The sequence below is a fragment of the Balearica regulorum genome, chromosome 11 (genome assembly GCF_011004875.1).
Source record: "Balearica regulorum gibbericeps isolate bBalReg1 chromosome 11, bBalReg1.pri, whole genome shotgun sequence".
NCBI lineage: Eukaryota > Metazoa > Chordata > Aves > Gruiformes > Gruidae > Balearica > Balearica regulorum.
Window position 1 is genome coordinate 5607574 of NC_046194.1, and position 17313 is coordinate 5624886.

The window sequence follows — 17313 nt, forward strand, 5'->3', positions numbered from 1 at the left end:
TCACAGTCCTAATGCCTCTTTCATTGAGAGGTAGATAGGCTTCATTTCATAGAGAGATCCTCCAGGCCCCGGAGGACCAGAGTTGGCTTAAAATTAGTAGGAATCATTCAACATTTTTGAACTTTTCTAAATGTCACTTTATACTTTGTGTATGTACAAACATATATGTGCCAATCTTTCTTCCAAATAAATAATTGCAGTTTGTAGCGTATCAAATGTAATATCCTTGAGCCTGTCAAAATTTTCAGTATCATCCCATTGCCAGTTCATTTCCCTCATCCCAGACTATGTGTTCATTTCCCATACAACACTGATCAAAACAGTTGGAGAGTTTGGCCTGCAGACTAGGCTTTGGCAACCTCGTTTAAGTGCTAAATTTGATTTTCTTTTCCAAATTAGAGGTTATGTGTTCTTATCGTCTCCTGACTCCCGCTGAGTTTCTTTCTCAAGAAGCAAGATGCTACTGATTTCTTCCTTAATGCAGAGGTAGATAGTGCCAATAACACCCCAACCCCCCCCCCCCCCCCACCCCAATGGGTTTGGAATAGGGTGGAAGCCAAAAACTAGGAGGAGCTGCCTCACAAATTTGTTCAGTGCCATGGCTCTTGGCTCCCTGTTCTGTGGCAGTTTTACTATGGGCTGCTGACTAGAGATGAATAGGCTGTCTCCCACACCATAAATTATAACCTGTCCTCTGAGCAGTGGTCAGTTTAAAGAGTGCTTTGTTTTAAAAGCTTTTCACTAATGTGTTTAATTCCTTTTCATCTTAAATTCAGACTATGCATTAGCCCTACCTGCTGCTTTTTTTTTTTTTTTTTTTGAGTTGCTTTCTCACTCCAGTGACTGGGTCGTTTGAGGTGCAGTCAAATATAAATAAAGGCAAATTTCTTAATTTGCCTTTTAAAGAAAAAAGTCAGATTTGTGAATTTGAGTTTCTGTTTGCATCTACCAGTCTTGGTGTTTCATTAAGTGTTTTCCATCAAATAGAAGGCTTTACTTAATGTCTCCAAGCTTCAATAGTTCTAACAGGCGGTTAGTAACTCTCATTTATTCACTATATACAGATATCTCTACAAGAAAATCTAAGGAAATAAAATTAATGAGAGAAAAAATTGGTAAGAAATCAATGACAAGTCAATGACAGCTGAATGCAATTCATATAAATGTGACTGGTACTAAGAGCCATCTGTGAAAGCCTCAACTAGAGAATTAATCTGAACTTCCTGAACTCTTCACTTTTATTTCTGCTCTTTCTTTATATGTATTTTATTCCTGTCAGGAAAGCCTTTGCTCTTCCAACAGTTTTACAGAAGATGTTAAGAACTGCAGTAAACTAGCAGACATGTACAGTAACTTCCCTTCAGTCTTTAAAAAAAAAAAAAATTGATGGTGCCATCTGGAGTCCTGGGAAGAGTAAACAATTTGCTTTTTAAAATGTGTTTGCATGTTTAAAGGTGTTTTTTTATACATATAGTGTTATCATCATAATATTAAATCAACATTATCAAGCAGCAGACAGAGTAGTTCAGCAAAGTTTTAATTTATTGATTACTGTAAGATATGGGGGTAGAATTCTACAAATGTGCTTTGGAATACATGAGCGTTGTTCTGCACAAATCATGCGGTTGAGTGCATTACATTACAGCGTCTTTAGTGACTCGAGTCTAGTATTTCACCATGACAGCAATTGCAGTCATCTTCTCTAACACGATTCTGGAGCTCTGCTGTACCACTTCCTTATGAACAAAACAATCGTCTATAAGATATTAAATAAGCATAGCATGAGGAATGTTGAAATGGGGAAATTTAGCGATATAGCTGTAGTGATATAACTCTCAGTATAAACACATAGTTTCAGGACTTACAACAGTGTTTAGAGTGTTATTTGTGTCTCCTTGGAAGTGGTGCAATTTTAGCAAAACCACTGAAAATATATATATAGAAAAAAAACCCCACTAAATTCCAAAGATAAAGACCTCTACTAACATAGAGTGGTATAATTATATTTGTTTGAGCATACCAATACATTTTCCTGGGTAGACATTCTTTAATCATATTTTGGAATTTCTATTGATTTTTCTTGTTAGCAGTGGTCAAAATGTGATTGAATGTAACATGTGGCTTATGCAACAGTGCCCTGAAATAGAATTTAGATATATCAGCTCAGCTTTCACAGTGACACACACAAAATCTGAGTACAAATTTCCAGCAGCATCAAAATACCTAATAAACCTTTCCCCTCTCAGGAAGCTAACAGAAGATCATCAGTCAGGGAACCACTTTTTCCACCTTCAGGATACTACCTCATGTTATAATTTTCCTTCACAGAGATATCTTGAAGTAGTTTAGTGGTACAGAGTATGAATTTGAAATACTTTCTCTTACCTGGAAGAAGTAACAGTATCTGCAATTTTTTTTTTTTTACATAAACCTGTTTAACTACAGCCCTGTAGTTAAATTTATAAGTATAAACCTGTGTAAGTACTTGCAGAAATCTTAATGGGTACAAAATCCATCTGCAGATCTGTATTTCTATATATATGTACACATATATAAAGATTACTTGTGGGGTCAGTTTGAAGCATTTTATTCTAAATAAACATTCTGTATTTCTATAATATTTTTTATTATAAAACCTGATTTCTGTCACACCACACCCTGTAACTCTCCTACTCAAGACAACTACTGATGTCTTTTAATTAAAAGTCTACAGGACTAATATGTCCTTAACTTGGTGAAGGAAAGGATATACTCTGTGTACTACCAGAAATGAAACAAGAAATAGTCTGAATTTGAAACTAAAAAATACTGACATATTGTTAGAAATTTTAGGAAAGCTCTTAGAGGTGTCTTGTATTCCAATTTTCTACCTTTTAAAGGTCTTGCATTAACTTAGAGATTATTTTATAATCCATTATGCGTGGTGCCTATTAAAATAAATGTGACTGTTTTTCTTCCATTTAAAACTTGGAAATAAATATTTCAAATTTATCTGTAAATGAAGTATGGCAAGATATGGCAACATTCCTGTGAGGTTAATTTTCACTTGAACATCTTGAAATATTACATTGACTTTCTGCATTAGTTCTGCTTTACTTCTACTCGGTTACGAGGCCAAATCCCTCAAGTAGTGTGGCCAACTGATCAGCAAAAGAAAGAGAACAAGATCAACTGAAGAGAAGTATTTGCCTGTTTGGTCATAACGATTTCTCAGTCTGCTTCGTGCATCTTCACCCTGGGAGAGCAGCCCTGTATTGTTCAGCGGTGGCTTGTTTCTGCAGTCCAAGGATAAATGGTAAAGCAGCAATGAAGACGAGTAGCAGTTTGATCACCTCATTGGTACGCTGTGCCACGTGTTGTCTAAGAAAGCCATGAAAGCCTGAGAGCTTGTGGAAGGCTACAATTTGTGTTTATCATTCATATTTTATGGATAACAACTTTGATTTTTCAGTTGTGCAAGCAACGGCAAGTGATAGCTGGTAAGCTGTCAAAATCACTGAAGTGTTTAGTCTTCAGCATAGTCACTGGAATAACACTGCTATCTGTGGAATTCAAAGCCATAAAATATAACTAAAGTCAGGTCCCTTGGTTATCTGTTTAAAATGGTTGAATTCTTTGTCTGGAGACAAATGTGAAAGAAGTGGAAAAAAAAAAAGGATATCTGAAGACTGGAAATAAAGCACTGGAAAATAATTTATATTTAACTCAGACATTTTAGCATTAAATGCCAAAAAAATAGAAAAACAGTGACATAGTGATCAAGAAATTTGTCTCAGCTTGAAAAGTCACTAGGACCACCCCTTGCCTGTAAGCTGTTACCATCTTTCTAGGCAGCATGTTCCAAAATTTACCTGTCTCAGTTGTTACAAAGCTTTTTGTAATGTCTGACTTGAGTCTGTCTTGCTGCAGTATTAAGTGATCTGCTGCTGTTTATTGTGCTCTTGTGAACGTCGAAAGCATGACCTTCCTCTTTGCAATAGTCTTTTATACCGCCTGCACTGCTATGACTTCTGCTCAACTCAATCTTTCAGTCTATCTTCTTAGATAAGGAACGAGGACTCAGACTCACAGGGGCAGAGACCCGTTATCTCCTTCCTACTAAGTAATATTCATATCCTTAACACTTAAGGCACTTTTAGCTGAACTATACAGGCTCCCACAGACTAGCTGTTATAACAGAATTCTTGACGAGTTGAGAATGTTGATGTTCCCTAATCTAATAAAATTGCTTCATTCTGCATGAAAACTCACAAGATTTTTCTTCATGGAATAATGCCGAATACTGTGTAGTCCTATGACTTTATCACAGAATAATCTATTCCCAAGTTAGACTGTGCATAATCCAGGCATATTGTAGTATCTCTTAACAGAATATAGGAGGTGTAATAACTTCAATATATCCCAGAGTAAATCCTCAGAGCTCAATATTATAATGCTCTGGGTAAAACACTTCTTGAGGAAAAAGACTGATGGAAAATTATAGAGTAGGGATGCTCTTTGGAATCAATTAGCTACACAGTGGGCATAAATGAAGACATGGTTACGATATGTAAATTGTTGTTAATGAATAGTAGTTGGGTAAATAGCATGGAAAAGGACAACAAGCATTTAAGCATTACAGAAAAAGTTGTTTCTTTCACAGTACAATGATGGTGCCAATAATCTCATCTAGTTTAAGAGCTTCACTGAACTCTAAGGTCTGTAAAACACCAAAACAATTTAGGAACCAGCTTCAGAGTCTGTGTGGCATGACCAGCTGTATGCCTAAAAAGATTTGACTATCGCAGGAATACCAAAAGTAAAGTTTCCAAGCTTTGAGAAGCACAAAGAATGGTAATGTTGCCTTACATTCCTCTCAAAGGATTCGTTGACCAGCCTGCTATAGCAATGTGCTTTGCTGTTCCTTTATTTTACTGTATTATCAGATATTAACAAGGTTTAGCCTATGAATTTTGCAGCTGGTGACAAATGTGCTCTGCTGCAAATAGAATTTTATTTCTGCAGGAAAGCGGATATGCAGTTTTAGTTGATGCAAGAAAAGTGTGGAGAAAGATGAGCAAGACTTTAAGAGGGAGAAAGTGTAATAATTGTATTGAACAAATGTCTTTCACCCTGCTCTGCCAGTTACCTGATTTTGATTTAACTGTTAGCCTACACATAGGAGTTTTTATAGTAGCTTGGAAAGATGAATAAAGTCCACTTAGCACCAACAGGGTGAGGAAATGCGTTCTGGACCACATCGTCAGCAAACTTCTTAACTTAGGAGGAAGAAAAGACTTGCTTATTAGTTAAAATAGGCCACTGCCACTTTGGATAATATACTCTAAAATTCCACCCTGTGACATCTGTGTCCTAAAGAATGTATGTTACGATTATCTACAGAAGTTAACCGCTGAATTTTTATTATGACTACAATGACAAGACCATAGTTTTATTGTATCTGCACATGTAATAAAATTGGCTGGATTGCCAAGATCTTGTACTTCTAGATGAAAACCCTTTTAGAAAGCTTAACAGATTTCATACTGCAGGGCTTTATATGCAGATTCTGACATTGTCTTTTTCTCTTTGCTTCTTCTAGGGAAGTAGCGTGCTTTGGCATAAAATTACGCTTTCTCCTCCCTGCCTGCCATACAAGACAACAGTACATATGATGTCTTGTAAATATTGAACCGGTCAGTTACATCACTTCAGAAATGGCCATATGATAGGCCCAAAGGCAGCTTTGGGTACAGGCGTACTGCTCTCCTTCAGCTGGATTCAAATTTCGAGAACTTAAGAATTTTTTCCCTTATTTACGCCAGGTGGAGTAAACAGTCCCACAGAAACAACTGTAAGTTCAAGGCCGGAATCTGCTTCACTTCACATTCAAGAAATTCAAGTTTATTCTCTATTGCCAGAATGGAGGCTATGGTTCAGTAAATGCTACAAATCTGATAGGAAAAAAGACTGTGATATTCTAGTTTTTTTGTCCTATCAGATTTAACGCTTCTAAGGGCTTTCTAAATCCATGAGTTAGCATGTCTATATATTTTAACAGTCATTTAGTGACCACACACTTTTCAGTGTTCTTTACTTTAGTAAGCCTAAAACCTTTTTGTTTGGGGACCAAAATAAATGTCACAATACAGTTGGAAGCATGCTTCTTGTTCATTCTCTGGAGATCAGCCATGGATTTATGTTCAGAAGGCCTAAACAAAGACCTAAATCTCATTCTTTAAGTGAGAGATATACAAAGAAAGCAGAAATAGCTCAAATAGTATAAATTATTAAGCTTAGTAATGAGGGAGAAGAAACCAAATGACCTGGAGAAAGCACAGCGTGTTCCTCATTCTGAGTACTTGTTATTCCCATCTCTCCTCTACATAGGCTTTGCTCCATCTAATACTAGACTGCTTACAAATTCCATCTGTACTTGTGGCAGGCAGGTGGTATTTGGTGATAGGCTATCTTATTTCCTCAACAGTAACCACATGATGGTGCTGCAAGGCCAAGTGGAACAAATAAGAGTCTGCCAGACTGCATATTGAGCAGTGACCCATCCACATACATCCTCTGCAATATCTCTACCTCTGAGAAAAGGAAGACTAGCAAAAAAAATTTTGAACAAGCAAGTGAAAGTCTTCATCCGAGACTTACTATCTAACTGGAGTTGCCTGGTCCATTCCTATCCTACTTTCCTAACTTCTAAATGACTGTCTTGTTTCCTCTGTAACTTTGAGGGTGTACTGTCATTCACAGTGCACTTTATCACAACTTTTTGTCCACAGCAGAACAGTCCAATAAGTATATAATCTGGACAGTGGCAACATTCTCTTCAAATCCAGCTTTATTCTGCTTTTACAGAGCAGTTTACTTGCAGCTGAATCACATGTAACTCAATGGACAGAAGAAAGAGCAATTAATCTGTGCAAGATAATAAGCATAGCAGTTAAACTCTTTACCGAACTGATGAAACTGGTTTCATATTAGTGTCTCAGATTTTGTAAACATAATATAAAATCCTTATGCAGCCTTGTTAGTAGCGTCTCCCTTTGGCTTCAGTCTTTTATTCATTTTAGTCTATGTGCTAAGTATATTGCAGTGAAAGTAAAACCATACTGCAGAGGCAAGAGGGAGACAAATTCAGATGAAATTTAATCTGCTGGTAATGACTTGCATCACCAATATGTATCTACCTATTTTTATTGTTTATACTAACAGATACAATTGCATCAGGAACCATAAATTAAGAATTGAGTCATGGCTTCTTGTTAATTTTGCATTTACAAATGCTAGTAAAAAAGTGAAGAAGAAACATTTTGAGGTTCTATCTTAGTGTACAATAGCTCTGTATTTTTCTTAGGCACACCTTTGTACTAGGTCATAACGTTTAGGAAATTTTAGAACATCTTGCACTGAGCACACTGCTGCCCTTTGAGGAGTAGCATCTCGTAGGCTAATAACCATGCAAAACTACACACCTTCCGGACATCTGATTTGGGACACCTGATGAATCTTATCAGGCTCTCATAGCAATATGATCTTGCTTTAATAAAAGGAGAGTCCTTCTGGATATTTAGAGAAAAGTGGAGGAAACCAGAAAGAGAACATAAAAGTTAAAAAAAAAAGGAAAAAGGGAGGATCCTTATCCCCTAACTCATTAACCTGTAGCTCCTCAACCTCAACACAAGGAATGTTTCCAGATAGCACAGCAGGGTGAAGGAATAAGATTAGAATTTTTTCATCTTTGTATGTTTGTTGTAGGTTTTAAGTGAAGACTGTGTGTTTTTCCAAGCCCATCTGCAAAGTTTGTGGAAAGTTGCATCAGCCCACTGTTTCTGTTCAGAGACAGACTAGCAATAGGACAGCCCAAAAGTCTAGGACTCTGGGAAATAGCGTACTAATGGCAGTGAGGAACCTGGGAAAGGTCAGCTGCATTCATACAGCTCAGGGTGATGCAATGGTGATATTCCATTTCTGGGACAGGGAAACACAGGTTGTGCTCAAGAAACATGTCAAAAATGACAGTGCTGGTCAGTACAAGGGAAACCTGAATGGACACAGCTCCAGCACGGAAGGTCCAGAGTCCTGGGCTTTGTTTCAGTGAAGGGAGTTTGCATCCCAAGCTGTGCGGAGCAAAGAATACAAATCAGTGTATTGGTGGGAAATTATCAACAGGGGTTATAGACAGAAAACATTTTCAGTTTTTCCAGAGGAAGAAGCTGGCTGTTTCATTCCCTTTCTTGATACATGACAAATCTCTTCCTGCAAGATTTCCTTACCAGGCTCCCCTCAGAGAGAAAAAAGAAGTCGTTAGCCTGCTAAAATCCTTCAGATTTCACTCAGGAATGTTTCAAATCTTTCTCATCCTCTTAAGTTTTTCTTTGTAGCAGTATGAGCTGTTGCTATCAAAGCAATCACCCAGTCTGTACGTGAACAAAGAAACACATTTCACAGGTCTCACATCATGCTACAGACGGTTCTGATGGCTGGATACTTTCTCAGTCTAAATAATTTCCTGATGCCTGCAAAGGAACTGTAGGACAGGATAAGGCGCGAGGTCATTCTGGGAGCTGCGCAGGAGATAATATCATCTTAGTTCACCTGAAACTGAGGTAGAAGTGATTAGTCAGGGCAGTGATTACTGATACTCTGTGTTTGGGGTTTTTTTTCAGTAAATTAATAATTTTAATGGAAAAGATTCTGGTTTTAATAACATCATATCACAATGTGAGACAGCTTTGTCAGAGTGACAAGTGGTTTTCAGCTTCCAGGCTTGTGAACTGCGGTGGTGTTAAACTAAGAGATCAATTTTCCTTTAAGAGGGACGCAAATCTTCCTTTAAGATGACATGGGTTTAGTTTTGTTATCTGGTTTGCAATTCTTACTGTCCTAATGGGATACTTTAGACTCCATGGGATGTTTAGAGAAAAGCAGGTCGCCAGGTAGGCAGTAGCAGATACCTATATATCAAAGTACAAAGGGATAACAAGTTTAGTATGGAGTTGGGCTCCTATACATTATTTCATGTGAAATCAACCCATTGTTTGTGTTGACTGACAGCCTATTTTCATAATTCTATGAAATTTGGCAGACATACAGGAAGTGCTGTTGCCCACCCTGAAAATATTCTATTGGAAACTGTGAAATAGATTAGGATTCAAGATTCTTTGATTTAGGGCTCGGTGGATATCAGTTCACTGCAGTGGCCGCTAAATAGTATGGAGAAATCCAGCTAGTTATTTTGAGTTACTCTGTCAGGAACAGCTGCATAAATAGGGCATTAGGAGGATCATAATGAGCCAGTTCTGTTTGGATTCTTGGCGACTCTGAGACTGTAGTATGGGCATGCTCCATGTACAGAAATTTTCCTTTCTCCTTTGAAAAAATTCACACTATTATTATAGGTTATATTTATCACTTTTGTTTTAAGAGCAGGAAAAATGAAATTTCAGATCTTTTCTCTAAGGTTGACATCAGCTGAACCTGTGTAAATTAAGGCAGAATTGGACTTACAAGGTGAAATATTTAAAGTCATTGTCTTTCAGGAAGCGTGATTCCTTACCTGGTCCCTGCATCAACATTTAACCATCATTTCAGCACTTGACAAGACTATTATTACAGAGAGCTGTCCTATATACAGTTTGCCACTTTGATCTGGTATTGTCATATCACATATTTTATGTTTGAATTTGACATGCCAGGCTTTGCAAGTTTTCTGTGACTTAAAATAAGTAGTTGCAAGGCCATATGAGGATTCCTTTTTCAGTAGTGGAAAATGTATGAACACTGTGAACACTGAAAAGTAAGAAGTGGTAGCACAAACAACATGTTGCATTAAGTCGTCCTGCCCATATGGAAGAACTTCTTAATGATAACTGATGACGTTAAACTGTAGCAGATCTCTTAAGAAATATTAATGTAATTAAAGTGGAATGCATAAACAACAGCTCTCCACTAGTGACCTGCTGGCTATATCACTCAGCCCTATCGTATACCAGATCAAATTTACCTCCTCATTATGGTCTTGTAGGTAAACGTAGGTTGTTTATGCACATAAATCCTCATTTTCCACTGAGAGTACATCTACGTATTAAGAAATGTAGTTTTCTTCCTCCGGTAATGTTAAGATTTTGCATCTATGGTGCAGAATCTCTGCTCTTCATCAGTTCCTCCTCAAAGACAGATCTGAAGCCCCTGAATATTACTAGCCCATGAATGTGGTTTTAATAAAGCATTGTTTTTCACTTAGCTTGAAAAGATGAAGCATGTCTCTTACCTCTGGCGTGCAGCTAGACTGGGAGATACAGCTGTGCAGAGTGAATCACTGCTGTGGACACCTACTCAAGAGATTAAAAAATATACAGAACTGTAGTAGTTCCAGGCAGTGTACGTGGCATCTTTCCTTTTTGGAAGACATTTCCTTTCTGTGTATTCTGCAAATGAAAAATCTAAGGCAAGAAGGTGTCACAGAATTGTCCACAAGGCTGTGGAATTGGGTATGATGTTGCATACCATAGAAAGAATCAAAGTTAAGGGTTTGCTGCCGACTTTCATCATGTTTGTTCATCATTATCCATTCTGTAGCTCCTGGTACCATCCTCACAAATCCTGGGAATCACCATATACCTGATTGGAATGTGCTGCAAAGACCACTTTGAAACATGGAAAATCCACCAAAAATAGTGGATTGCCGGGTCCTCATATCATCTGACTCAGCCCTGTCAGCACTAAAACTGTTTGTGGAAGATAGCACAATTTTTTAGCAAAATCTACCTATATTGTTACCCTTCTTGACTGAGAAAGCAAGAGTTCATACTTGTTTGATTATGGGATAGGAAGGAAAAGTGCTATAACTGGGTTTTATTGTGCTGCAGTAGACCATTTGCCATGTTCCTGTGTTAGGCAGATTTTCTGATCTTCCAAACTCTGAGCACAAGACTGGGCCAGTAAGCTACCAGTAGAATTACCTGCTGGCTGAGACAGGTGATGATTAAAAAATATTCCAGGTTTTTCCTTGGCTCCAGACCTGAAAGGAAAACTCTCAGATCGTCAAGAAGTGACTCATCATAGAAAATAGACCTGCCATCCTCTGCTACTGAAAATATTTCTACATTTTAACATAGTCCTGCTTGGAAATGGTCTGCTGAATTTAGAATTTTTATGTAGAGATAATCTGGGAGCTGCATACTGTGTACAACAAAAGAAAACCCTTTAAAATTCATTTCTTAGGCTGCCGTGTGACTTTAGGGGGTCTGTTTAATTGGCAGTGCTTCTTTCACCCCACCCTGTTCTGGGTTAGAGACTGCCGCATTAGCTTCATATACGTGTGCATGCTTGTGCAGGCATACGTGCTTATATTCAGATGTTGACCTCTGATATGATCACCCAAGGTACGGGAAAGCTTGGTCCAGATGAGAAACTTAATTAGGAACTTCTGCCCATCAGTGTTTTTTGCAGCTTTGTATTAAAGACAGTAGATTAATACTACAGTCTGGGTCTTCCTCAGTACTCCGGGAGGGTGATGAGGAAGAGGAAGCATAGGCTGGGAGGATGAGCATGTGAGTGAAATGCAGGAACACTGCATGCCAGTAGTAATGCCAGTATGATTTTAGGCAGGTTTTCCAGTACTATGTTCTTCTCGCATTTCCAGCTCATCTGTGTATGGTAAGAATGAATTGAGTTAATGTCTGTGCTGTAAAGATACAAGTCAAGATGTATGTAAGTAAGAATTATGAACAACATAGATGAATTCAACTGCATCCGTTAAAGGGAAATGTGCTGTTAAAAATCCACACATAAAGGATAAAATGTGTCAAGACTAAAAACAAACAAGCAAGCAATTTTTAACCTTATTAAGGTCTGATGCCTTTCTGTCTAGAGGGCTTAATCTTTTAACACAGAGCTATAAAGAACAATACATTTTAATAGGTTACGATTACAATCTAAGATGATATACTGTTTGGCTTATATTGCTGATGAGAGTTAGGCTGTTAATTTTGCTGGACTTTTTTGTTTTGGTGGTCTGTCTTGTTCAGTCTCTCATTGTATTTTCTACCTCCTAAAAATCCTTCATGCTTCCATGTCAGCAAGTAACTCAGCTATGTACTACAATTTGTTGAGGATGTAGCAGTAGTAAAAGCATTACCCCCTTCAGATGTGACATTTGGTGTATTACCTGCATGTGCAGTATTGTCAGGGGTGTAGTTTCTGACCTGCAATGCATTATCTGCTCTACTGACTTTGGGGCTGTTTATCACCAGTGACATATTTCTCTGCAGGAACCTGCCATTCTTCTTGTGCCTGCTTTAAAACACTAAATGCAGACATACGGTCTGAAACTAGGTGCAAATTTAAGAGTGGAATGAAACAGATTTTTCTTTTTTTAACAATTCCCTTCAATGTTGTCAGCTAAATATGGTGCCTAGTAAGCTGCTTTTGCTACGGTAACAAATACCATGCTAAAGAGCAGAGGCACTGCAAGAGTGAAATTAATTATGTATGCTTTATGCTTGTCCAACTAACCACACTGTATTCCCAATGAAATACTTAACACATCTGTGCATTCCTAAAGTCAGATATAATTTGAGACTTATTTTGAGTAGTGAAGAAAAGATTTTGTTACACCTACAGGAAAGCTATTCTTCTGGAGGGTGCTTTTTTCATTCATATGCTTTGATTGTGCGCTCCTTAATTTAGTCAAAAATTCTAATTGAGCTTATTGGCAGACTGCCTGATATTTGGCACAGTAGGAATCTAAGTTTGAACCTTTGGGGATGTTTTCAGAGGAACGTATGTCTTCTATTTCATGCTTTATTGTGTCAGACTGATGAGAACTTTTAAAGCAAATGACAGTTGACATAAAATAACTCGCACTGGAGTTTGTTCTCCCGCTGTTGCTCTTTAAATGATAAATTTCAGATATTCTATTTAATTTAGAATATGTGAGTATTGGATATGATGGTAATAGATGGCAATGGCAGCAGAATAATTCAGTCATGGAACAAGAGGTTAAGTGTGAAAAGAACTCTTAATGGGAATGATTTCTGACTAAGCAATCCGTGGTAGACACTAGAGCAGTATTCAGTATCTGAAAGAGTTAAACAAGATAGACGTTATTTGACAGAGCAGTATGTGTCATGGTCTAAGCAGACATAATAGGATGAAATTAAGAAATGTGCATATTTAGGCTACAGACAAGACTATTTCCTGATACTAAGACCTGTTCTAGTTTAAATAGTCTCTTAAGGAAAAAAAAAAAAAAAAAAAAAGCAGTTCCTAGCAGGGAATATTTAACACCATGCTGAACAATATGCTAATCCTCACAGGAACATTACAGAATTGTCAGCAGGATGAACTAGCTGATCCCTTCCATCTCTGTTCTGTTTAATTTCAATATCTCTTAGAGTTTCTGCTTAGGAGAATATGTACTTCACGGCTTCACTTTCCTGTTTTCTTGAGAACCGTCATGTCTATAGCCTAGAGAATGACCTACTGCTGCAGGACATCCTCTGCTTGCTTCTCATTGCCCTTGATTTTCACAAGTAGACTTGTCAGTGAATGGCTCCAGCTGAAGCATTTGAGCTCAATTTACCTAGTTACATACTAAGAATCTCTGTAGTATCAGCCAGATGCTTCCTACTGACCTGGAGTCATCAACTCTCCAAAGCTCCAGGACTCTGCTAATGGATGTACACAAACAAAAAGTGTCCTTTGAAGACTTGTCATCTCCACTGTACTCTCCCAGGGAGAAATTGGAGGATTTACATGAATGTTTGTCCTCTTTTTTTGCCTCATGAAACATGGAGATAATTCCACCTAAATAGAACTTGTGTGAAAAATGAGAGAAAATTATGCTGACAATGGTTTTTAAAATGTTGTTCTTAACTCTTCAAAGCATTTTAGATGAGGTGAAAGCTTTCTACTTTTCTGCCAGATCTAGGGTGTTACATACATCTGTTCTCAGCATTGCTAGCCACTGGTCTGCTCATAAACCTATTTTAAAATATGTTCATGCACTGTGGAAAAAAAGTGCTACATTTTAAACTTTCAGGTTGACCTAAATTAAATGAATTAAATTATTTTAATATTAGTGAAAAAATTCTATAGAAATAGTTGTTAGCAACTTGCTTGAGTTCTTATAAAGACAATTGGCTTTAGAAGTTCTGCTGATCTGTGGTCCCTTACAATTTTCTGTTCTTAAATTCAATGACCTTTTGGAATGTGGAAACCCATTTGTATAGTTCAAAACTGTTGTCCTCAAAGTTCTGTAGCATGCTATCCTCTACAGGAAGTTAATATGAATTTGGAAGTTATCCAAAGTTATCAGAAACCTCTAAAAAGATAAGTTCTTCAGGTCAAATTCAGAGTGTTCAGAAAAGCAGTGAAAAAACAATCCAAATCAATCATAGGTGCTGAGTATCCAAGTCTGCAAATGCATCCAATTTTAGCCCCATTTTCCATATACACGTGTGGCATATCTTTATGTGCTAATCATAGCGTTGCTCACCTGTAGCGAGTGGTAAGCATATTTTTGTCAAAGTAACAGCTTCGTTGCTTATTGCTATTGACCAGAGTAGTCATAGATACTTCTGGACAGTTTATTTGTAAAGAACAGAGGAAAATGTTTGTTGTGAGATTCCCAATGTAGTTGGTGAACCATAAAGTCTTTCTCCTGCAATAGTCTTTAGTTTTTCTAACAAGGGCTTTTTTTCACCAAGAAATCTTTCGAACCTTTTGCCTAATTTTATATAAAGTAATAAAAAAGCAGTTCTGTGTAATAAATACTGCTGGAAATATCTTTCTATGATCTGATCCCCATTTTATTTATGATAAAATTGGAATGTTCCCATTAACTTCAGTGTAAAGTAGATGACAAGTCTAATGATACAGTGTGTGCTGTTGGAGAAATGAAGTAGCAGCTAGTAGTTTGTACATGTGTGATCATTGCAATTTTATTGTAAAGTAGTCTTGCTCAAAGTCACAAATCTATCAAAATAATATAAATCATTTGACATAATGAAAAGTTACTGACCCTTTTAATAAGTATGTTGTGTAGTGCGTAAGCATTCTAGTCATAATAATATATAAATAAAAATAAATGCATTCATTTCATGACTCATACTAGGATTTGAGAAGATATTAGATATAACAGATCTGACTCAGAAAGGCTTCATATAAATACATGTAAATGGGGTAGAAGTTTATGCCATAGCTTTCTGGGAAAGCCATTCCTCGGATGCTGAGATCTGAATTAGTTCTGAAGATTTTGCAAGGTTCTGAGAATAGTGGCGATAAGAGACCAAGGAGGGAAGAGGTTTGCCCATCCAAGGAGAAGGCATGACAGCATTTACAAGGTTTTTGATATTGACGAGCAGATCATTGGAACAAAGATCACTGGGGACAGAGAAGTCCATAAAGACCAGCGAAAGCCACAAAGCACAGATTCCCAAGCACCACTGAGGAGCAGGCACTTCCTCATTAAGAGCTTGTTACAGTACATATATATAGGCTCAATCAATTTGTTTTATTTTAACAGGGCACCAAGTGCTTCCCATAAAATTTGAGGCCACTCAATACTTAATTGAATTCAGCCACATATAACCCTTGTACTCAAATAAATACCTAGCTTTTCAGAAATAGTCAACTGAACTTCATATACATCAGTATATACAGAATAGCATAAAACAAAAAGTAATTTTTTTCAATAATCGTGAACTTGTACATACTATGTAATGGTTAATGTACTTTGAATAATTGACATTTCAATACTGGGGACCATTTTATTAAAAAGAATTTTCAACAGGTTTCAGAGAGGAAATGATCCAAAGCTTACTGTGCTGGCTCTAAATGTACAGAAAAAAATGTGAAACATATTTACTTTGTTCTTATAGAATCTCAGCTTTGTTTTTTCCTTGTGTTTTATTACAAAACTGCTTATGTTGTTAGTGTTGATAAAAAATATGACACTATGCAATGAGCATGCAAAGTGGTGTAATTATTTTTTTTTTCAAGATGGTTCATATTTAAGTGTAGTTTAAAGTGGGTTATGTCAAGCGGTGCTCAGATGTCCCGTAAATGCTCCTCTCCATGTTTCCGTGAAGCTAGGCTTCTAGCTTTGACCCTTTTACTGTGGTGTCATTCCCTTCCTCTGGTTTAGGACCTTGAGCAGGCTGGTAGTGTGTGTGATTTTGGAGTAGCTGGACCTCCGTGGACAATGGGCTATTGCAGTCCCACACGTAAACCTGCCTTTGTTGCATGGATTTTGTTTACTGAGACAAAACTGTAAATCTTTTTTGAAGGAAGTAACCTTGATTCTCCACTGTATTGCATGCTGAATAATTGCTTACACCTTCACAACTTTTGCAGGTGACTATCAATCATCAGATTGTCTTGATATACTAATAACGAGTAAATATACACGTCAAAGGCAAAATATGCTTATGTAAAATTCATACAATCTAATGAGAATCTTCATTTTGTTAACAGCCAGTAGGATGTAGTTCCTTCATTTGGACACACTATGAGAAGAGAATAAATAGAATCATAAATAAACATTTCTAATAGCTTGATTATTTCTTGAAGTATATAGGATCTGTTGCTGGAGGATATAAAAAGAACATTTATTTAATAGAGTTCTGTAACTTCATATATATATTTGAGCATGTAAACTGCTACAATGTATTATAATGTACACAAACCCCAATATGCTCTATATATAATCCCATCTGTTTTAAATGCGATGATTACTGATCATGGCAGACGGCACACATAGTGTAAACAGTTTGCTACATACAAACCAATATATTCTAATTACAAGTCAATAAATTTAATATACAATCCAATTAGTTGTCATACAGACTCTTGTATTTAGCAAATGTAACTGATCTGTTTCAAATTACTAATTTAAGTAAGTAGACCATTATTTAATTGACGGGCCAATATATTTGAGGATAGAAACCAGCATATCATACTAGAAACAATATGATAAAATGACAATAATACTTCAAAGAACAATCTATTTAAGTTACTTTGATAAATCAAGTAACTTCATATGGGAGAAGGTACTATAAATGCCATTGAAGTCCTCTTCCTATCAGTCCTTCTGCGGTACTTCATTTTGTAGGAAATTATCTCTAAGTCTGCACAAAACACAGTAGATACAACTAGAAATTCAGGATACAAAGACTAGGTTCTCAGCTTTCGCACTTGGTCAAACTAACACCAGCATGACTGCAGAAAGTATTATTCAGAAATGTGGAGGAGGAAAGAATTAAGATCATCCACTATGGTACTGGTGGTTTAAAAAAACAGAATCTGTGCATGTCTGGG